The following is a 17,859-nucleotide window of genomic DNA, read 5'->3' as shown; positions in this document are numbered from 1 at the left end:
TTTTATTTAACGTAGCAAAGAAATCTTATTTCACCGTTAATGAATGCGCAGAAATAATTTGAAACAGCATGTCATTATTAAAACTGTATATTAATTATATTTATGATTAACATGATTAGTCATTAAAACAGAGAGCTTAGAACAGCACAGCACAAGGACTGGCCCTTCAGCCTGCAATGTCTATGTCACACAAAACCATCCGTTATCTGCCTGCACATAATCCATCTCTGAAGAAGGGTCTCGACCCGAAACGTCACCCATTCCTTCTCTCCAGAGATGCTGCCTGACCCGCTGAGTTACTCCAGCATTTTGTGTCTATCATCCATATCCCACCATATCTCAAGCACAGTGAGCATGTTCCAGGCACTCCCCATCCTCTGTGCAGAAAAGTTGCCCCAAACATCTCCTTTAAACTTTGCCCCTCTCATGTTAAAGCTCGAATATTTGATTTTTCTATCTTGAGAAAAAGATTCTGACAGTCTTACCTATCTCTGCCTCTCATCATTTTATGTACTTCTATGACCTATGAGGGCTGTCTGTCTGTCATCCCCCACGTGCAGATGATGGGCTGTTCTTGCATGGAGGGTGCGGATCCTGTTCAGGGTTAGCCATTGCTTGTGATGGAGGTCAAAGCCCGGTGGTTTCACTGTGGGGTCTGTGATGACCTCTCCGTTGTTGGTGTTGGCATCTTTCCAGGCTCTGCGCCACTCAGTCTTGGGGTCAAAGTCTTCCAGGGATTTGGCTGAAGACCAGAAGGCTTTGCGGGACTTCAGGCGCATGTTGGGCAGATTGTTCAAGTCAGCATGGATGGGAAGGTCAGGGTTAGCCTCGATGGTGCACCAATCTTTCAACATCCTCTCCCTTCTGCGTACGTTGGGAGGGGCGATTTGAGAGAGGACAGGGAGCCGCTGCAAAGGTGTTGACTTAAGCGTCCCTGTGATGACCCACGTTGCAGAGTTAAGGACAGTGTCAACTCGTTTGGTGTGGCAGCTATTAGCCCAAGTTGTCGAGCAAAACTCGGCTGTTGAGTGGTCTAGGGCTAAGCTTGCGGTACGGAGGGTGTGTGCATTGGATCCCCAGCTGTTGCCTGCAAGTTTCCTGATGATGTTGACCCTTGCTTTCAGTTTATCAGCCACCCTCTTCAGGTGTTCACGCTAGGTGAGGGTGGGGTCCAGGGTGACTCCAAGGTACTTGGGGAATTCCTCATTCTTCACCGGCTTACCACAAAAGGACAAAACCTCCTCTGCACCCTTTCCAAAACATCCACATCCACATGCTATTCATGGTCATGCCATTAATTGTACATTTTCCCCTTAATTTTGACCTCCCAAAGACCAAGACCTCACACTTGCTCGGATTAAACTCCATCTGCCATTTTGCCTCCTATTTCTGTAGCTGATCTATACCCTGCTGTATATCTTGACAGCCTTCCTCAGAGTCCATGATCCCAGTAATTTTGGTGTCATTTGCAGAGTTAAGAACCAACCCGTCTACGTTTACGTCCAAGCCATTTATATATATATCAAACAATAGAGGTCCCAGCACAGATCCCTGTGGAATTCCGTTGCTCAGCCTGAATATTGTCCCTCCACCACAACCCTCTGTCATCTATCATTAAGCCAGTTGAGAATCCTTACGACCAAGTCACTGTTAATCATGTGCATCTTGGTCTTCTGGATCAGCCTACCATGGGAGACTTTATCAAATGCCTCACCAAAATCCAGGTAGACCACATCCACCGCCCAACTTCACCTTTGACACTAATGTCATTTCACCACTGTGCCACTAGAGGGCGGCACAGTGGCGCAGCTGATAGAGCTGCTGCCTCACGGAGTCAGAGACCCAGTTTCGATCCTGACCTTGGGTGCTGTTTGTGTGAAGTTTGCACATTCTCCTGTGGACCACGTGGGTTTGCTCCAGGTGCTCCAGATTCCTACCAGAACCCAAGCATGTGTTGGTTCGTGGGCTAATTGGCCTCAGTAAATTGCCCCAAGCGAGTTGGAAGTGGATGAGAAAGTGGGGTAACATGGAACTAGCTTGAATGGGTGATCAATTGGTCAACATGGACTCTGTGGGCCGAAGCACCTGTTTTCATGCAGTATCTCTAGACTCTAAACTGAATAAACATTGTCACCTCCTCAAAAAACTTTGGTGGACTTTTGTGATTTTGTCGGCACCAAAATGTGGTGACATTTGTGTATTGCCTAGTTGAGGTCTGCTACATGATTTACCGGGTTGCATGCGAAACGAAGCATTTAGAAACGTGTACAATTCTTAAGGGATTGGACAGCCTAGATGCAGGAAAAAAATTCCCGATGTTGGGGGAGTCCAGAATTAGGTTTAAAAATAAGGGGTAGGCCATTTAGAACTGAGATGAGGAAAAACGTTTCCACCCAGAGAGTTGTGAATCTGTGGAATTCTCCGCCACAGAAGGCAGAAGAGGCCAATTCACTGGATGTATTCAAGAGAGAGTTAGATATAGGGCTAATGGAATCAAGGGATATGGGGAGAAATCAGGTACTGATTTTGGATTATTTCGCCTGGGCAACTTGCAGCCCAGCGGTATGAACATTGACTTCTCCAACTTTAGATAGTTCCGCTGTCCCTCTCTTCCCCTCCCCCTTCCCAGATCTCCCACTGTCTTCCTGTCTCCACCTATATCCTTCCTTTGTCCCGCCCCCCTGACATCAGTCTGAAGAAGGGTCTCAACCCGAAACATCACCCATTCCTTCTTTCCTGAGATGCTGCCTGACCTGCTGAGTAACTTCAGCATTTTGTGAATAAATACTGATTTTGGATGATCAGCTATGATCATATTGAATGCTGGCTTGAAGGGCCGAATGGCCTACTCCTGCACCTATTCATTATGTTTCTATGTTTCTATTTCACTCTATCTAGGTACATGTGACAATAAAGTATTATTGAATCATTGAATCATAGCGTGTCTTTGGAGATCGTGTCTCATGAACGTGATTATATGTTTTTGAGGAGACAATGTTATTTTCTATATATGTTGTAGCATAAAGGTTGATGAGGGCAAAGCCATAGACATTGTCCATATGGACTTCAGCAAGTCATTTGATAAGATTTCACATGGTAGGCTGCTCTGGAAGGTTAGATCATATGGAATCCAGGGAGAGCCAGCTGACTGGATAGAGAATTGGCATCATGCAAGGAAGCAAAGGGTGATGATTGAAGGTTGTTTTTTGGACTGGAGACCTGTGGCTAGTAGTGTCCCTCAGGGATCAGTGCTGGGCCCTTTGCTGTTTGTGATTTAAATCAAGTCATTGGGTCAGGGTTATTGACAGACACTTGATTGGTAAGGGTGTCAAGGGGAGAAGGCCAAAGAATGGGTTTGAGAGGTCCAAACGGCCTATTTCTGCTCCTATGACCTATGAACATATCCCTGAACTTTGCTGAGCATCTACTTGCATCCCTGTTGATCCAGACCAAAGATAATTTCTTGTAATGTTATATTTTATTTTAATTCTTGACCCAAATTGTGTCCTTTTTCTTGGATAGTTTCTAGGTAGAGATAAAAGGCAAATTCAAAACCTTGTACTGATTTGAAATCACAATCAACCACAATCTCAATCATACTTTATTAGCCAAGTATGTTTTGCAACATACGAGGAATGTCATTTGCCATACAGTCATAACAATAAAAAGCAACAGGACACACAAAATACACTTTAACATGAACATCCACCATAGTGACTCCTCCACATTCCTCACTGTGATGGAAGGCGAAATAAAGTTCAATCTCTCCCTTCTTTGTCCTCCAGCGGTCGGGGGCCTCTAACCTTCCGTTGACGGGACGATCTTGACTCCCATAGCCGGCAGCGTGCCTTCCTCGTCGGGGCGATCAAGCTCCTTCATCGGGGGGGAAATTTTAGCTCCCCCGCGCCGGTCAATCTACCCCGGGTCGAGGCTTGTCGAATGTTGTGCGGCTTGGAGCTCCCGACCAGTCTCAACCTGAGACTGCGAGCTCCTTGTAAGATTTAGGCACAAATATGCAGGATTAAAGTGACAATCGTTTAAGAATTTAACTTTAAAACTATGACTATTCCTTTCTACAGTACCTTGTATCCCACAGAATATGGTTGCTCACATCAACTGTGAAAATAACACCTTCTCAGTGTTTTGGGATCCCAGCAATGGCACAGAGATATACAACGTGGTTGCAAAAGCAATTAATGGACACTGCGCCTTCTGCAATACAACAGGCACTGAATGTGAGGTCTCTGATGTGCACTGTGGACTGAACTACTACATAACTGTAGAGGCAATCCGCATGGAGTGTAACAGCGCACAAAGCTCTGCTTTGACAGTTAAAGCAGGTAATCCTATGAATTATATAGACTATTAATTTCTGCACACGTTACGTTAGAATTCTATCTTTTTTGCATCTCACGGTTACGTGGACCAGTATTTCTCCAGCAGTTTATTAACATTTCTCGTTGCAGTACCGTGTGTCCCCCAGAATGTTGATGCTCACATGGACTGTGATGCTGGACATATGTCGGTCTCCTGGGGGTTCAGTGAAGGTGCGATATCATACGTGGCTACTGCAGAAGGCAGCAACGTGCAGAAATGCAGTGCCAACGATACACTGTGTGATATCACCGACGTGCACTGCGGAGAGACCTACACCCTCTCAGTTTATGCGATTGACGATACCTGTGACAGCACTGAAAGTCCTTCCATCACAGTGAGAACAGGTAAATGCAGAGGTGTTTCCTGAATCATTAATTTCTCCATCAGTCATATCATTACTGAATTCTGCACTGGCTAAAATATTCTTCAACTGAAAATACATTTGCTAAAAGATTTCAATGAAACAAACCACTCCAATAGTTTTCCCCAAAGATAGAAATGTATATATAAAGTTCATGGAAAGACTATTTGCTGATCAAGCCTGTCCTGCACTCAGGTACAACTGTTCTTCGAAGGTAGACACAAAATGCTGGAGTAACTCAGCGGGACAGGCAGCACCTCGGGAGAGAAGGAATGGGTGACGTTTCGGGTCGAGACCCTTCTTCAGTCTGAAGAAGGGTCTCAACCCGAAACGTCACCCATTCCTTCTCCCCAGAGACGCTGCCTGTCCCGCTGAGTTACTGCAGCACTTTGTGTCTATCTTCGATTTAAACCAGCATCTGCAGTTTTTTTTCCCACAATTGTTCTTCATCTCTTTGCTTTTTTTCAGCTTCGTGCATCCCACAGAATCTCGATGTCCAGCTGGACTGTGACACAAACGATGCCTCAGTGTTGTGGAGCCGCACGAAAGGTGCGGTGTCTTACTCCGCCACAGCAGAAGGAAGCAATGGGCATACAATGTCCTGTGAGACGGCCAATGGAGAGTGTCAGATAACCAACCTACACTGTGGACAAATGTATAACCTAACTCTGACAGCACAGGATGATGTGTGTGACAACTCACAGCCACCTCAGTTTCAATTCTGCACTGGTATGTCTTCCTATCTTTATGTTTATTTAACAGGCTCTAGGGCCCAACTCATTCATGCCCAAGTCAACCAACCAAATCAGTCTCACTTGCTGGTGCGTGACTCATATCACTCCAAACCGTTTCCATCCACGTATCTGTCCTATGTCTTTTAAATGGCGTAATTGTACCGACCTCTACTTCTTCCCCTGGCAGCTCCATCCATAATTGCACCACCCGCTGTGTGGAAAACGTTGCCCCTCAGGTCCCTTTTTATCTTTTCCCCTCTCATTCTCAATCTATTCCTTCTCGTTTTAGCCTCACCTGCCCTGAGGAAAAGAATCAGCTTATCTATCCACCTCATATCCATCACTGAAGGAGGATCGTCACCCATTCCTTCTCCCCAGAGACGCTGCCTGTCCCGCTGAGTTACTCCAGCATTTTGTGTCTATCTTCGGAGGAAACCAGCATCTGCAGATTCTTCCTACTCCTGATTTGATAAACTTCTTCCAGGTCACTCCCCAGCTTCCCACGCTACAGTGTAAACAGTCCCAGATTGACAATGCAACAGGACTTCCATCGAATGATCCTTATTTCTAATTACTTACTTGGTCCCAGTTAGTTTGTGCTTCGTAATTTGCAGCACCTTGTGCACCCGAGGACATCTCCACCAGTCTGAACTGTGACTCCACCAGTCTTCATCATCATCATCATCATATATGTACAGCCGGAAACAGGCCTTTTCGGCCCACCAAGTCCGTGCCACCCAGCGATCCCCGCACATTAACACTATCCTACACCCACTAGGGACAATTTTTACATTTACCCAGCCAATTAACCTACATACCTGTACGTCTTTGGAGTGTGGGAGGAAACTGAAGATCTCGGAGAAAACCCACGCAGGTCACGGGGAGAACGTACAAACTCCTTACAGTGCAGCACCTGTAGTCAGGATCGAACCTGAGTCTCCGGCGCTGCATTCACTGTAAAGCAGCAACTCTACCGCTGCGCTACCGTGCCGCCCTTCAATGTGCCAGATTATTGGACTTTTACTAATGTACAGAAAGTCCATCAAACTCTTAATAAATTAGATTGTTTCCAGAGGTGATTTTGATTAAAAACAAGCTCCCTCCTTGAAAAACACCAAGCCATTTATTTTCACAAGTGAAAGTTCCTGTTCAGAAAAGAGGCTTTCTCCCACTGGTCAGGTATTTTACAGAGTGTCATTTGTTGATAGAAAGTACAAAAATACGTTTAGCATTCTCACAGTCAGCAAAATGAATTATGCTGTCTGCTGTATCGAAAGATTTGGAGTGTCGACATTCCTGCCTGGTCACAGTTATTTTGTTGTTTCTGTACTTTCTAGCACCTTGTGCACCTGAGGACATCTCCACCAGTCTGAACTGTGACACCAAGAGTACATCAGTGGCCTGGGTGGAGAGTGATGGGGCGATGTGGTACATTACAACAGCGGAAGGACAAGATGGACACATTTCGCTGTGTAACACAACGGGGACGAGCTGTGATTTCATGGACCTGCACTGCAGTCAAACGTACTCAATAACTGTAGCAGCGGTGGACGATTACTGTCAGAGTGTAAACACCTCCGTTTTTGAAACTGAAACAGGTATAATTCCTAAGATGTTTGTGAGGTGTGAGAAATGTGATGCTAACGCTGTATTGCTTCCTTTTCTGAGATTTGTAATCAAGGAAAGCCACAGTTGTAATTTGGAAGTTTTTAATCCATGTGTTAGCCTTCATGTTGATCTCATTTAGCAAAGAGTCTGAATGCACTGATTTCTAAGTTTCCATGCTATTTCTGACATCTTTTAATAGTCACTATAAATTTCTATTTGCAGAGAGATGTTTCCTCCTTCTTTCCACTTCTTAAGGTCATAAGTGATAAGAGCAGAATTAGGCCATTTGGCCCATCAAGTCTACTCTGCCATTCAATCATGTCTGATCTATCTCTCCCTCCTAACCCCATTCTCCTGCTTCTCCCCATAACCCCTGACACCGTGCCAATCTTGCTGTGACACTATCTTGCTTGAATTTTTAAAACAAAATCAGAAATTATGGTCGCTGTTAATTCTAGTGTCTCTGATTGGAGCAATGTTTCTTGTGGTCTCTTTTATGTTTGGCTATGTTCTGATTTTCACATTGAAGGAAACCATGGAAACTGCAATGTTATCGATAACAAATGATGCACTTATCTTCCTCTCCAAAAGCCCCTTGTCCCCCTCAGAACGTACAAGCTGATTGTACTGCCCTCACTGCGTTTGTAACGTGGGAGCTGAGTAATCTCACAGTGTGGTACACTGCAACAGCGGAGGGCAGCGATGGACACACGGCCACTTGTACCACATCCGACACAAACTGTCTAATCCCAGATCTCCACTGCAGCCAAACGTACAGCATCTCCGTGCTCGCATTTGGGGAAACCTGCAGCAGTCTCCAAGGCTCCAGTTACGAAATTCATACAGGTAATAAAGAAAGAGGGTTTCGCTTTATGTAACATAACATAGAAAACATAGAAAATAGGTGCAGGAGTAGGTCATTCGGCCTTTCGAGCCTGCACCGCCATTCAATATGATCATGGCTGATCATCCAGCTCAGTAACCTGTACCTGCCTTCTCTCCATACCCCCTGATCCCTTTAGCCACAAGGGCCACATCTAACTCCCTCTTAAATATAGCCAATGAACTGGCCTCAACTACCTTCTGTGGCAGAGAATTCCACAGACTCACCACTCTCTGTGTGAAGAAATGTTTTCTCATCTCGGTCCTTAAAGACTTCCCCCTTATCCTTAAGCTGTGACCCCTGGTTCTGGACTTCCCCAACATCGGGAACAATCTTCCCGCATCTAGCCTCTCCAACCCCTTAAGAATTTTATATGTTCCTATAAGATCCCCCCTCAGTCTTCTAAATTCCAGCGAGTATAAGCCTAGTCTATCCAGTCTTTCTTCATATGAAAGTCCTGCCATCCCTGGGATCAATCTGGTGAACCTTTTCAGTACTCCCTCTAAGGCTAGAATGTCTTTCCTCAGATTAGGAGACCAAAACTGTACACAATACTCCAGATGCGGTCTCACCAAGGCCCTGTACAACTGCAGCAGAACCTCCCTGCTCCTATACTCAAATCATTTTTGACCTCCTTAGTACGTCATAACGCGTTTCAGCATTTTATGTTCATCATTCATTAATAAGATCACCAGTAAGGGTAATGTGTATCGGCTGTCATCGGTTGGGAGAATGAGTGTGAGTTGGGAAGTCATGTTGCAGCTTTGGTTGGGCCACGTTTGGTGTGGAGGCACTCCCTGACTTACACAAAGCGCGATTTACGTAACCCCCTGCTTACGTAAGCGATTTTCCGTGCAGTTTGCTACTGCCATTTGCATCTGGTAGGTTGGGAACCAGCAACTTTGGAGAGGCGGGGTGAGCGGGTATTGCCTTGATCTGACGGTTTGATAAAAGTGAGAAACGGGCATTCAGCAACGGAAAGATGGCATTGGCTCCCCGTCCGTGTCATAGAAATAAAAGCGATCCCCGGGCGCACTCTCTTCCCCTCTGCTTGTGATGCTGTGAGGGCGAGCGAGGAGGAGGGAGAGAGTGGTGAGCAATTGCCAGCTGACTCGCCAGGACAGCACCACGGGGCGGAAGATGGCGGCGATCCTGGGGAAGGGCGGTGGAAAGGGGAGCGGTGGAGTGAACCGAGCGGTGGTGGAAAGGGGAGCGATGGAGTGGACCGAGCGGTGGTGGAAAGGGGAGCAGTGGAGTGGACAGTGCGATGGTGGAAAGGGGAGTGGAACGAGTGGCGGTGTAAAGGAGAGCGGTGGAGTGGACAGTGTGGCGGTGGAAAGGGGAGCGGTGGAGTAGACGGCAGCGGTGGAAAGGGGAGTGGTGGAGTGGACAGTGTGGTGGTGGTGTAAAGGGGAGCGGTGGATTGGACGGTGTGGCGGTGGACGGGAGGAAGCGGTGGAGTGGACAGTGCGGCGGTGTCCCACAGCTTTCAAACAACTTTCAAACAATTCAATCAAAACTCAAATTCTCACGGTAAAATTACCCTACAATTTTTACAGTTGTCTGCAACCTCCCTGCACATTCACTTCTCCAATTCCCACTGACTATTTGGGGGCTTATAACTACAATTCCATCAAAATGGTCATTTCCTTCCCGTTCTGCCCGTATAGCCTCACTGGATGACCCTCCAAGAATATCCTCTGTAAGCATTCTGGTTATAGTCTCCTCATGAAAAAGATATCAACCACTCCACCTCACCCCCCTCCCCCCACCACTCCCCCATTCTCTCTTGCCTTCAATGACATCTATTACTGTGAAGTCTGCAGTTTTTGTATCCTGGAACTTTGAACTTCCAGTTTAGTTTAATTTCGTTTAGGGACACAGCGCAGAAACAGACCCTTCGGCCCACCGGGTCCGCGCCGGCCAGCGATCCCCGCATATTAACACATTCTTACACACATTAGGGACAATTTTTACATTTACCAAGCCAATTAACCTACAAACCTGTACATCTTTGGAGTGTGGGGGGAAACGGATCTCAGAGAAACGCGGTCATGGGGAGAACGTACAACCTTCGTACAGACAGCACCCGTAGTCGGGATCAAACCTGGGTCTCCGGCGCTGCAAGCGCTGTAGGGCAGCAACTCTACCGCTGCGCCACCGTGCCGCCCCTGCCCTTCTCTCAGCGATGTTTCTGTAATGGCCGTAATATCCGAGTCCCCTGAACCAATTCACACTCCAAGATGGTCTGCCTTACTCGTGGCTTGATGTCAAATACAGGCCTGACTGCATAAAGAAAACAGATTTCCCTCCTGAAAAAGTGTTAGAGAACTAGACGGAGATTTACCCTAATTATAAATATCTCTAATAACACCTCATAATGGCAGCTTATTAATTCTAGATCTTTTAATTGATTCATTTGCATTCCTGTGTGCCATGTTGTGATTCGAAGGCATGTCTCTTATCATTAGTACGAGCTGAGAAACATTTCATCTCGTAACAGAATCAATGTGCTACTATTTGCTGAATTGTTCATGTAAAAAGCACTTGGAGGTGGATATACACTGGGTTCAGACCATGATGTCCCAGAGTCCATTGTTGTCGTTTGGTTAAGTAATTGCACAATAACTTGTTCGACTCGGCACCATTAGGAAGATAAAGGTGACAGATTTATCAAGGTACCTCTTTGGTGACCCTCGGACTTTCCTTGATCGGACTTTGCTTGCACTAAAGGTTATTCCCTTGTACTGTACTATAAAAAACTGTAATATACCGTAGATATACTGTACAATCAGGGGTTCCCAAACTTTTTCGTCCCGTTTACCCCTGGCAACTTTTGGAAAGTAAATTTAACCCCCACCCTGTTTTGTTCAGTAATTTGAGTTTACACTTCTACCATAATAAAGCAACCGACAAAGGGGAAATTTTAAAATACTGTTTTTAACATTATTATTTTGTTCAAATTTACCCCCTGGGTAGGGGAAATATACCCCCGGGGATAAATTTAACCCAGGTTGGGAACACTTGCACAGTGTACACTGATGGCTCGATTGTAATCATGTACTGTCTTTCTGCTGACTGGATAGCATGCAACACAGGCTTTTCACTGTACCTCGGTACACGTGACAACAAACTGAACTGAGGGTTATTTAGATTCATAGAAAACATTGGTGAAAGCCATTTTTCCACAAGACCTTTTTGCATGAACCTCATGGATTTTAATGTCAGTCTTTGTGTTCTACAGCATCTTGTGCCCCAGATGAGATCATTGCCAACGTGGACTGTAATTCCAACAGAGTGGTGGTATCTTGGGGAAGGACTGATGGGGCGATCTCGTACGATGTAACTGCTGAAGGAAGTGATGGGCATACACACTCAGACAACACCACAGACACACGCTATGAAATGCTGGATTTACACTGCGGACAATCTTACAACATAACCGTAACAACACTGAGTTACAGCCGGCACGGCATTTCAAGTACTTCTGTACAAATACAAACTGGTAATGCAATTAATCTTTAAATAGCATCTAACATGGAAATAGTGTACATATTTGCCAGATAGTAAGAAAAATTATACCTGTTTATATTTTCCAAATAACGCCATGTATTTATAGGAATCTAACAGCCGAGGCTCATTGTGATTCAATTGCAATATTCTCCCCGTTGGATGACTCTAGTGAAGTCGAGTTATACACTATGGCTGTTGGAGATCACAGAGAGTCCCATGTTGACTCCAATTCCACACCTGAAATGAGGTGGTCACTATACAGTCCCCATTCTAGCAACAGATGACAACTGCAGGAAACCCCAGACATCATTAATTTCTGCAAAACATTTCAGCAAACAAAGTCTTACACAAATTCAGACACAAAATGCTGGAGTAACTCAGCGGGATAGCATCTCTGGACACGTATGGGTCGAAACCCCTACAGAAAGTCCTATATTTCACACGCTTCATCGAATAGTAAAATGTTTCAAGTTATCTGTTTATTGTGCTTTTGTTGAAGGGGTCTCAAAGTTAATTTGTTGAATTTACAGTCATGATTTTATAAGTGGTAGGAGCAGAATTAGGCGATTCAGCCCATCAAGTCAACTCCACCACTGCTCTGTTTTTTGATAGCTTTGGTCTGGTATCTCAAAATTAGGCAAGTATTTTCCAACATCCTTAATTTACTCTCTTGGTGTTCTCTCTGGTGCAGAGCATGCAATGTTTGGTGTTCTAAAATAATGACATTTTCAAAAAGTTACTTAGTAGTAACTGGAACACTATTCCCAAATTCTTGAATGTAGGGATTGCCAAGAGCAGAAGATACATCAAATGAAAATGTAATAGAAAAAAAGGACCTGAAACTGTATCTTCTGATGAACTCCTTGCCCAATGCCGTAAAGTTAGCAATTTGCAACGACAGAATAGTAAATAGAAACTGGATATTAAGGGTGATGGCACCATGGCAGAAAATATCTGTCTGAAGAAGGGTCTCGACCCTATTCCTTTTCTCCAGAGGTGCTGCCTGACCCGCTGAGTTACTCCAGCACTTTGTGTCTATCTTCGGTTTAAACCAGTATCTGCAGTTCCTTCCTACACAGCCTGTATTATTTCATGTACTTACACCAGTGTACCAATGGTGGGGCTGAACCAGTAATCATTTTGTCTGCTACGTATGATCTCACATGAGGAAATGAGCTTCATAGGAAATTTGTGCATCAATTCGTTTGGATCAACGACTTAGAAAATCATGTAAAATTCAACATAACGTCTGCAGTAATGAATATGAAAAATAGTGAATGAGAATAGATAAAATTGCTTAGTGAGTGCTAATCGTAAATAACTAAAGATCCTTTTATATATTCAGTGCCAACAGCTAATGAATAATGCACACACTTCAACCCTTAGGTCTTATTATTTTATTTATTTTACTCTGTTTTCAGAATAACATGCTTTAATTATTGTGCAGGAAAGAACTGCAGCTGCTGGTTTAAATCAAAAATAGACACAAAATTCTAGAGTAACTCAGTGGGACAGGCAGCATCTTTGGAAAGAAGGAATGGGTGATGTTTCAGACTGATCTTGTTATGTTTTAATTATTGGTTGTTTGACAAGTTCATAGAGCTGATAGTTATTTGAACTGACAGGGTGGTAGATAAATGGAACGAGCTGCCGGATGAGGTGATTCAGGTACATATAATAACATCATTTAAAAGGCACTTGGGTACATTGATAGGAAGGTTGTAGAGAAATATGGACCAAATACGGTCAAATAGGACTAGCTTAAATAGGCAAGTCCACATGGAAGAGTTGGGCCGAAGGTCCTGTTTCCATGTGGTGCGACTCGAAGACTTTATGCCTCTTACGGTCGATCAGAAGACACAAGGAACTACAGATATTAGAATTTTGAGCAAAACACAAAAGTGCTGGAAGATCTCAGTGGGTCAGCCAGCGTCTGTGGAGAGAATGGACAGGCAATGTTTTGGGGCCAGGACCCTTCTTCAGGCTGATTGTAGCAGGGGGGAGAAACATGTAAATAGGAGGTGAGGGTGGAAAAAAACGTGGCAAGTGATAGGTGGACACAAGTAGGCAGCATGGTGACGTAGTGGTAGAGCCACTGCCTTACAGCGCCAGAGACCTGGGTTCGATCCTGATCACGGGTGCTGTTTGTACGGAGTTTGTACGTTCTTCCTGTGACCTGCATGGGTTTTCTCTGAGATCTTCCCACACTCCAAAGGCTTACAGGTTTTTCAGGTTAATTGGCTCGGTGTAAATGTAAAATTGTCCCTAGTGCATGTAGGGTAATGTTAAAGTGCGGGGATCGTTGGTCGGTGCGGACCCGGTGGGCCAAAGGGCCTATTTTCACACTGTATCTCTAAACTAAACTAGACTAAATGAGAGGGTTTTGAGAGGCAAGTGGGCGGAGTAAGTTACAATGGTTAGAGCAGGGGGCCTACTGGAGGGCTTGGCCCCATTCACCGGGAACACTCCCAGCTGCACTGCTCACCACAGCTCACTGTTCAGCTTGCCAGGCTTCGTCCCATCCCCACCTCTCTTTTCCAACTTTCTCCTCCCTACTATAATCAGTCCGGAGAAGGGTCCCATGATGCATGTCTATTCCTTCCAAAGATGCTGTGTGGAGGAAGGAACTGCAGATTCTGGTTTACACTGAAGATAGAGACAAAATGCTGGAGTAACTCAGCGGGACAGGCAACGTCTCTGGAGAGAAGGAAGATCTGAGGAAGGGTCTTGACCCACTGAGTTACTCTAGCATTTTGTGTCTATCTTTGATTTAAACCAGCGTCTGCAGTTCTTTCCTTCACAATAATCAAAGCATGTTATTCTGAAAACAGAGTAAAATAAATAAAATAATAAGACCTAACGGTTCCTGCTCTAACCCATTCCTTCTATCCAGAGATGCTACCTAGTCTGAAGAAGGGTCTCGACCCGAAACGTCACCCATTCCTTCTCTCCCGAGATGCTGCCTGACCTGCTGAGTTACTCCAGCATTTTGTGAATAAATCGATTTGTACCAGCATCTGCAGTTATTTTCTTATATATGATGCTACCTAATCGTCTGAGTTACTCCAGCATTTCAATAGTCAATAGTCGTTTATTTGTCACATACACATAAATGTGTAGTGAAATGAAAAAATTACCCGCAGTTCAACAATAAGACCATTAAGAATAATCAATAAAAATGCAATAACACATACAACCATAAACTAACACCAAACAAAAGAAACATCCATCACAGTGAGTCTCATTTTGTGTCTACCCTCCAAAGATGCTGCCTGACCTGCTAAGTTCCTTCAGCATTTTGTGTTTTGCTGATGGCATATCATGTTGCCTTACGTCTATTTTATTTTTTATTTTATTTTCAGTGCCTTGTGACCCACGGAATGTCAAAGTGCAACTTGACTGTGCCCTCAACACGGCGCTGATATTGTGGGACCATAGCAAAGGAGCTCTGTGGTATGGTGCTGTGGCGGAAGGAATTGATGGGAACAGCATACTGTGCAGCACATCCGAATCATCATGTAGAACTCACACGTTACTCTGCGGCCAATTATATTACGTGTATGTTGTGGCATCTGATAGCGCGTGTAACCATTCTGTCAGTTCCACAGTTGAAATTCAAACAGGTAACACCTACTGTTGTTTTACTGACTGACGCTGCATATTCTCATTAAAGAATTGCAGCAAGATTCGGTGGGCCGAAGGGCCTGTTTCCGCGCGGTATCTCTAAACTAAACTGTTAATGCTGTATTCTTAATTATTATTCTCTCCTAGAAATTTAATATCTCGTGCTTATGCATTGTAAATTAAATTTGACATCCCTCAACCTCTATGTCGTCTTGCAATCTGCATCTGACAACATTTCTCGTTTCTGTTATCAGCGCATTTGCCAACCATCAAATACTTCTCCACATAGACACTGAAAGCGAGCCACTGCCTTCTCTTCACAATTGCAAACAACGAGTACATTACTGAAGATGGACACAATATGTTGGGGTAGCTCAGCGGGCCAGGCAGCATCTCTGGAGGGAAGGAATGGGTGACGTTTCAGGTCGAGACCCATCTTCAGGCTGAGAGTCAGGGGCAAGGGAAATGAGAGATATAGACAGTGATGTAGAGAGATAAAACAAATGAATAAAATATATGCAAAAAAGTAACAACGATAAAGGAAACATGACTCTCAGTCTGAGGAAACGTCACCCATTCCTTTTCTCCAGAGATGCTGTCTGACCCGCTGAGTTACTCCAGCTTTTTGTGTCTATCTTCGGTTTAAACCAGTATCTGCAGTTCCTTCCTACACATGTGCACTAATGATTAGATTTATGTCTCCCTACCACCAATTTATCCATTTTGCTACATTTTCTCTTCAATATTTGCCTATTTGGTTTCAAACATGTCTCTGCGATATCTTAGTAAAGTCCTTCTGAAAAACCACTTACACTACACACATGAAGAGGTTCAGGAGAAGTCCAATAAGCTTTCAAGCCTGCCCCATCCGCATGGTGGCTGGTGACATTTTGAGATAAATATGAAGTGTACTGGGCCTGATAACATTAATATGGGCCTGATAACATTAATATGGAATTCTCTGCCTCAGAAGGCACGGTAGCGCAGCGGTAGAGTTGCTGCTTTACAGCGAATGCAGCGCCGGAGACTCAGGTTCGATCCTGACTACGGGTGCTGCACTGTAAGGAGTTTGTACGTTCTCCCCGTGACCTGCGTGGGTTTTCTCCGAGATCTTCGGTTTCCTCCCACACTCCAAAGACGTACAGGTATGTAGGTTAATTGGCTGGGTAAATGTAAAAATTGTCCCTAGTAGGTGTAGGATAGTGTTAATGTGCGGGGATCACTGGGCGGCACGGACTTGGAGGGCCGAAAAGGCCTGTTTCCGGCTGTATATATATATGATATGATAAGGCAGTGGAGGCCAATTCTCTGAATGCATTCAAGAGATAGAGCTCTTAAGGATAGTGGAGTCAGGGGGTATGGGGAGAAGGCAGGAACGGGGTACTGATTGAGAATGATCAGCCATGATCACATTGAATGGTGGTGCTGGCTCGAAGGGCCGAATGGCCTCCTCCTGCACCTATTGTCTATTGTCTATTGCCTATTGTCTATAATACAATCATCATCATTCCAAGCGGGACTTACTTGCAATCCATGATTGTTCACAAGAATAACCAGATAAGATCATAAATGTTTCACATCACACACTTCGACACAAAAGCCCACTCACTAAAGAGAAAAACAAAGCGTGACGAACTGACATTTTTTGCATGTATATACTTCAACTGAACTAAAATTGTGACGTTCTCTGGCCTGTTTGTCTCATATCTTCAGCTCCCTGCAGTCCCCAGAATGTAAGTGCTTACATGAACTGTACAGCACACACAACATCAGTGTGGTGGGAGCAGAGTGAAGGTGCAATGTTCTACACAGCCATTGCAGAAGGAATGGAAGGAGACAGATACTCGTGCAATACAACCGAAGCAAACTGTGAGATCCGAGGCCTCCCATGTGGCCAGATGTACACCATAACTGTGTTAGCAATGGACGAGTATTGCACCAGTTTACCAAGTCCAGCTTTTGAAATTCAAGCAGGTGAAATTATGGCTATCCTTCTATGAAGATAAGCAAACTAGAATCACAAACAAATAGGCATAAATTGACATGGTAAAGCATTTTAAAATGTGCAATAAATCTTTGATACAAAATCATTATTCCATCTTGTCGGATGTTGACCATCTTAAGTGGCACTTTTCGTATGTCATTTTCATTCCATAATATTTATATAATCAATAATTTTTAGACACAAAATGCTGGAGTAACTCATCGGGAGTCAGGAATGGGTGACGTTTCCGGTCGAGACACTTCTTCAGTCTGAAGAAGAGTCTCAATCCGAAACGTCACCCATTCCTTCTCTCCCGAGATGCTGCCTGACCCGTTGTGAATGTGAGGTTAAAAATTCCAATTTTTTGCTTTCACATTCGGCAGAACCTTGCATCCCACAGAACATGGTCGCTCACATCAACTGTGAAAATAACACCATCTCAGTGTTTTGGGATCCCAGCAATGGTTCAGAGTCATACCATGTAACAGCGCAAGGACCCAATGGACATCGGGCCTCCTGCTATTCAACAGGCACTGAATGTGAGGTCTCTGATGTGCACTGTGGACTGAACTACTACGTAACTGTAGAGGCAATCCGCATGGAGTGTAAAAGCTCACAAAGCTCTGCTTTGACAGTTAAAACAGGTAATTCGTGTGAAGTATACAGAATCATATCTATATTTTTCTACATTATTTGGAGTGTTGCCTTTGATGTATCCTCAGTCTATACTTATGAATGTTCTCGTTGCAGTACCGTGTGTCCCCCAGAATGTTGA

The 17,859-nt window shown here is 44.5% G+C and overlaps 1 pseudogene; it reads left to right on the top strand.

Annotated features, from left to right (window-relative positions):
- Window positions 1–4,099: 4,099 nt before the first annotated feature.
- LOC144597994 (fibronectin type III domain-containing protein 7-like) lies at window positions 4,100–17,859 on the top strand (annotated as a pseudogene).

The sequence above is a fragment of the Rhinoraja longicauda genome, chromosome 11 (assembly GCF_053455715.1).
Source record: "Rhinoraja longicauda isolate Sanriku21f chromosome 11, sRhiLon1.1, whole genome shotgun sequence".
NCBI lineage: Eukaryota > Metazoa > Chordata > Chondrichthyes > Rajiformes > Arhynchobatidae > Rhinoraja > Rhinoraja longicauda.
Note: the sequence above shows the minus strand (reverse complement) of the source record. Positions and strands in the feature narration are given on the sequence as shown.